Raw genomic sequence first — 6586 nt, 5'->3', positions numbered from 1 at the left:
TTTTTTTTTTTTTTGCTTTAAGAGTCCTTTTAGCTCACCTAAAGATAATCTTTAAAAACAAAAATTTGTTTAACTGTTAAATGTAATTTAAAATTAAAATTAGGGCTGCCACTAACGACTATTTTTATTTTGATTAATGGCAGGAACTGGAACACGCTGTCGTATACGCCGATCCAGAGCATCCTAAACATGCTCAATGGGTGACATGTCCGGTGAGTATGCTGGCCATGCAAGGACTGGGATGTTTTCAGCTTCCAGGAATTGTGTACAGATCCTTGCAACATGGGGCCGTCCATTATCATGCTGCAACATGAGGTGATGGTCGTGGATGAATGGCACAACAATGGGCCTCAGGATCTCGTCACGGTATCTCTGTGCATTCAAAATGCCATCAATAAAATGCACCTGTGTTCGTTTTTAGACAGATTTAGATTTAGACAGATTTGTGAACAATATTTGAGAGAAATAGGCCTTTTGTGTACATAGAAAAAGTCTTAGATCTTTGAGTTCAGCTCATGAAAAATGGGGGCAAAAACAAAAGTGTTGCGTTTATAATTTTGTTCAGTGTATTAAACTATATTTTATTAAACCAAATGAAATCCAAAATTTAAAGCAAAAGTAAAGTGCAACATAGAGTGCAAGAAGCAAGTGTCCATCTCATAGTCCAAATTACTGAAATCAAAGTTCAGTATTATAGTGTAAGAATGACAACATATCCACGTGTTCTAGTCTACTAATAATAATATCAAAATAACACTTTTTAAAGGAGTATTTACCAGAAATGTTATTTACCAGAATTTATTTCGGAGAAAAATGTAAATGTGCAGTATTTCTGAAAAAAAAAAAGAAAAGAAAAAAAAAAAAATTATCGGGCCCAAAAAAACCATATCGGTCGGGCTCTAGTATTTACCAGAAATGTTATTTTCCACAATTTATTTAGGAGAAAAATTTAAATGTGCAGTATTTCTGAAAAAAAAAAAGAAAAAAAAAAAAAAAAAATTTAATTGGAAATGCTTTTGATTATTAAAATTTAATGGAACCATTAAAATGGAATCCAGAAAATAATGGAAAACAGAATTTGGTAAAGATGAAACTGTAAAACTCAATTAATTAGACAGGCTTTATGATGAATCAAATTTTATTTAACCATTAAAACAGAGTATAGAAAAATGAAAATGGAAAAAAAATGAATTTGGAAATAAATCTGATTTCATAGGGCCCTATAATTATAATAAATTTTTTTTGTGGTAATAAAAATAGATGTAAGTGAACAATAGCCTTTAAAATTACTTAAAATACATATATAATAGCAATGAGACAATAATAATTAGTTCAAATAAAGTATTAAAAGCAAGAAATCGCCAACGGCCTGACGATTGTTTTTACACATTGCTTCCCGATCTAATATTTGTTTAATATTGACCAAGCACCATTTCATTCAAATGTCCACTTAATCTTTAATATTTGGCCATTTCTATAGGACAGAAATGCTATAGCCACTGTTGCCGGTTAGTCGACGCGAGCAAAATGAAGTCGAGGATTTTTAAAAATCGAATAGTCGAATAAAATCGACGAATCGCGACAGCCCTACTTAAAATTAAATACTCCTTTTTTATACCGTATATTATAATGTTGTGTTAATAAAATTTAATTTAACCATTAAAACAGAGTATAGAAAAATGAAAATGGAAAAAAACTGAATTTGAAAATAAAACGGATTTCATAGTGCCTTATAATTACAATACATTTTTTTGTGGTAATAAAAATAGATGTAAGTGAACAATAGCCTTTAAAATTACTTAAAATACATATATAATAGCAATGAGACAATAATAATTAGTTCAAATAAAGTATTAAAAGCAAGAAATCATATGGTTTTATTGAACAAAATTGCTAAAACACAATGTATTATAAACAATAGAGCTAATGTACATTACGCATTACAACAAAGGCCTGCAGAGGGCGCTAACGGCCTGGCGATTATTTTTACACATTGCTGTGCGATCTAATATTTGTTTAATATTGACCAAGCACCATTTCATGCCTGAACCCTACCCACAACCCCACACTTCTCCCTGTTTGTGCGTCTGTGCTTAAGTCTGTGAAAGATAAGAGGGGCGGGAGGGAGGGAAGGGGACAGGGTCTAATCTCAAATCACATATAGATGGGAGGGGGATAGAGAGGAGGGATTTTAATGTGCTGTTTATTATTGTGATGTATACAAATAAAAAAAGTTTGATCAAATTTCAAAACACTTGAATACTGTACCAAACTATGAAAAGCATATGAATCCTATTGCTATATGAATTTTGAATTAATGATGTTGACAATAGTAATGCTAAACTTGAGAGAATGTATTTGTCTGTGCTGTATAGATATCATTATAAATGAATATATATACATATATAAATATTTCCTAAAGATATGAATGGGATTATTCCACTGTAGTCTAGTCAAATTTAGAGACCCTAAATAAATATAATAATAATGATAATAATGTGAAAAAATTTCACAAAGCCCCACATAATTTGTTCCTTGGAAATGTTTGCCTCTGGTTGGTCGTGGTTTGGTAGAGTTTGTTCCATTTCTATGTTGACCTCTTTTGTTTGGTATTTTGTTGGTTTTTATTTCTTCATGGGTGGGATGGAGCACTGATGTGACTGAGACTGAGGTGGTGGGGGGCATCAAAGGCTACCGTGGGCAGAATCATTCCCAAACTCATGGAGGGACCACATTATTTCAACCAGCAAGCAAAACGGTCTAGTGTATCTTAAAGCATTTCACATTTCCTGACTGAAAATGTTGACTTTGTTTAGTTCTCTCTCTCTCTCAAATCTTTGTCTTTTGAAAAGCACATGCGTTCTCAGTGCAGAAATAGCATGGTTGTTCATGACACAATGCCTCCGAGTGCTGTGTTGATGTAGTGCTGTTTAAGTTAGAGGATGCTAAAAATAGATATATGAATATATATTGACTGGGGTTTTGTTTGTGTTTTGTGAGCACCGGACAGAGAGAATCAATCCTGTGTGTGGAGATGTCAGTAATGTAGATATACGTGCCAGTTTCAATTTCATCGATATTTTCTTGTTTCCCTCTCTCAAAAGCATATACAATATTACAGGATTTAAGCCTGTGATATTGAGGTATATTTTCAGATGTAAATATAAAAATATATATAAAGTACCTGCACATTCTTTAACGAATATCAAGAACTGCTGTAGTGTGAAAGTTCCATGATTGGCATCAAAGCATCACCCGAATGCCAGTTTAGATTATTTTTCTGCTTGATCAATCATTCAAAATGCAGATGATCAAAAATATCTGGTGTATATGATAGCTTGACCTCTCGGCCGGAATCAAGGGGGTCATTTAAATTATCTATGAAATATCATTTGAACCGCATTTATGGCAGGTAACTGATGCAATAAAGTCTTTAAAGTTATTGTTTTGTATAGTATTCAAACAATATATATTAAAGTCTAGCACTTTCAGATGCAAGGATGTTGAGTAAACATCTTATTAATCTAGTAAATGCACCAGATTAGTTTTTGCCCTGGGTTGATCATCGTTTCATTTAGGGCTGATGCAGCAGACGTTGTTATGATGAGATCCTTTATATTATTGCATGATCAAATGCTCATAATGCAAGCTTGCCAAGACTTATAACTATCTATTTAAATTTATTTTTTTGGATTCTTTAATTTGCCTGCGACCAGGTTTCGCTTTTGGGTAGAAGGCCGTCGGCCTGCTAAATGTATTAGCGTGTCTCTCCCTCCCTCCCTCATTCTCTCTCTTTCTCTTCCATTCTCTGCTCTGGCCCACTCTTCTCCTCCTCCAAATGAATATGCTACTCAACTTCTCCGTTGTTAGTGGTGTTTGATATGTCTTGTGAAACTCTCGATGCCTTTGGGTTGTGCTGTATTTAATGTGTATGATATATTCTTAGCGTTTATGAAGATATTGATGAAAATGGTTATGACCATGCTGAAAACTCAATCACCAAAATTATCCAGAAATTTTGTTGTATTGTTCTATGGAATCCATGAAGGAAAAATTCAATAAAGAATAAGTTATCCTGTTGAAAAAAAAAGTTGTTTTTTTTGGTTGCTTCTATGATTCAATACTTACAATAAAATAGGATGTTTTCTATTTTATTTATGTTTTCAAAACTGAAAATCAGGAATCTATTTAATGATAACAAAATGAACAACTGTTTATTTCATCCTTATATGATTTACAACAACGACAATACAGAATGTTTAGTTATGCAGATCAAATTCATAACACTTTTTAAAGCAGCAACCAGTTGCAAGATGGAAGAATCAACATATTCCTCTCTTGAAACAAAAATCACACATTCTAATATATAACTATCAAAACAAAAGAGAATCTGTAATATCTTCTTTTATTTATATTATTATTTGTTATGTATTTGTTTTATTTATTTATTTATCTTTGAGTTTTTGTTCAATCTAGTGGTTGAGAGAACACTTACTGTATGTGTCACTTACTAGTAGGGTTGCCAGGTCTGCATATGAAAACCAGCCCAATTGCTAATCAAAACTAGTTGTGTACACACACCAGAATCAAATAATTATTAAATGTATCTGTATTTTTTTTAAATGTTAAAAATACTTATGTATTTAATAACTACTTTAACCAGTAACTTTAATAATTCATAATAAGACAGTTACCAATCAATATTTTTTTCAGCATCAACAAAAGCCATTGCTGCAAATGTGGGTCAGACCCTGCATCTGACCTGAAATTTCTGTTTATTTACACTGCTCATGTTCGTATTTACACAAAATTGCATAATGTAAATAGAAAAATAAAAATAAATAAAGGGTGAAGTTGCAATATCATCACAAAATTGTTGATTATTGCTCTTTATATTGTAATAATGATCATTAATGTCGATTAATACAAAGTTTTTTTGAGGTGGAAAGAGCATTCATTACATTGAGGTCCAAGCAGCTACTTCAGTCTAATATGAGTTATGCACTTTCGCAAAAACTCCAGTTACAATCGCTGAAGCTGTCTAAACGGCAAAATGAATCATTTACTTGCATCTTTTCTGTACTTAGTTGTTCATGACCATGCCAGAATTCTTGAATGTATTCAGTGAGCACGTCCACTAAACAACGTTCACCGCGGTAACGAATCAAAATGCCTCTGATCGGACATTACATTCATAAGCTCAACAGAAACGTGTTTAATCGGTTATGAAACTCAAGTAAACCAAGTCAAAACAACCGCAGCAACAGTGTAAAGCAGCCCAATTCCGCTGGAAAACCGCGGACTTGGCAACAGGAGACACTGCTTACTAGTAAGCAACAGTAGCAGAGATAATGAGATAACGGGGAATCTTATATGCGTCATTTACTGTTATTCGTATGGGTGTAAGTGTATTATGTTGTGCAATTATGTACAGTATGTGATCAGTTTCGTCTCTGCTCGCTGCGGTTTTATTTCATAAAGCACCATTGTGAAAGCATCCCATCAACAGCTTCTTTTCAGGTAATTCATGCATCAAACATATCAATCGACTAGGTTTTTAAATAATTTATAACCCACTATAATAATAGGCTATAGAATATTTAGTTATATATATTGGTTCAATGTGTATTTAAGTTTTATGCTTAACAAGTTTGTTGTAAAGATTGTGACAACTACCTGAGGACACACTCGAAATTTTACTGTGTGTTCATTTTAGCCTAGTTAAAGATGTAATATGTAACCTTTTCGGTTTTAAAATACAGAGCTTCATATCTGAACAACGTTTTATCTCTCCTTGACTGCCCTGTAAAATAACATGTATAAATGCAGTTTGATATAGTTCATAAGTGTGTGTGTGTGTGTGTGTGCACTGGTTTGGGTGGTTTATGAGGACACAAATTTGTATAATGACCTGGGTATGACACAGGTATTACAATATGAAGGTGGTTTATGAGGACACTACCCGTGTCCCCGTAATTCAAAAGTCTTAAAAAACATACTAAATGGTAAATTTTGAAAATCTAAAAATGCACAAAGTTTTCTGTGAGGGGTAGGTTTAGGTGTAGGGTTGGTGTAGGGCGATAGAAAATACAGTTTGTACAGTATAAAAACCGTTACGCCTATGGAGAGTCCCCGTAAACCACCAGTACCAACATGTGTGTGTGTGTGTGTGTTATTGATGATATGTTATGAACTAATGCAATATCAAAGTACATTTATATATGTTATTTAATATTGTATATAATTACGTGTAAGCAGGGGCGCCGTAATGGGGGGGAAGGTTAGGACGATTCCAAGGGCCCGATGAGGGAGAGGGGGCCAGGAACGCGATTATTACGGCACCCCTGAGTGTAAGTATACTTAATTTTTTTTTTGAGCATTATGCACACAGTTATTTTATGTTTTAATTAATTAATTTTTTTAAATAGGCTCTGTAAAGCAATGTCCTTTGTATGCTACTTTTGGGGCTGCATTACAGCTGGCCTGGGCCATTGTCATATTCATCATTTATGCCATGGACCTACCTACCTTCATTTACTGTTGATTTATTTCCAATGGATGGTAAAAAGAATATATATATATATAT

This window comes from Sinocyclocheilus rhinocerous, unplaced genomic scaffold, assembly GCF_001515625.1.
Source record: "Sinocyclocheilus rhinocerous isolate Xijiao unplaced genomic scaffold, SAMN03320098_v1.1 scaffold558, whole genome shotgun sequence".
NCBI classification, from domain to species: domain Eukaryota; kingdom Metazoa; phylum Chordata; class Actinopteri; order Cypriniformes; family Cyprinidae; genus Sinocyclocheilus; species Sinocyclocheilus rhinocerous.
This window is presented reverse-complemented; position numbering follows the sequence as displayed.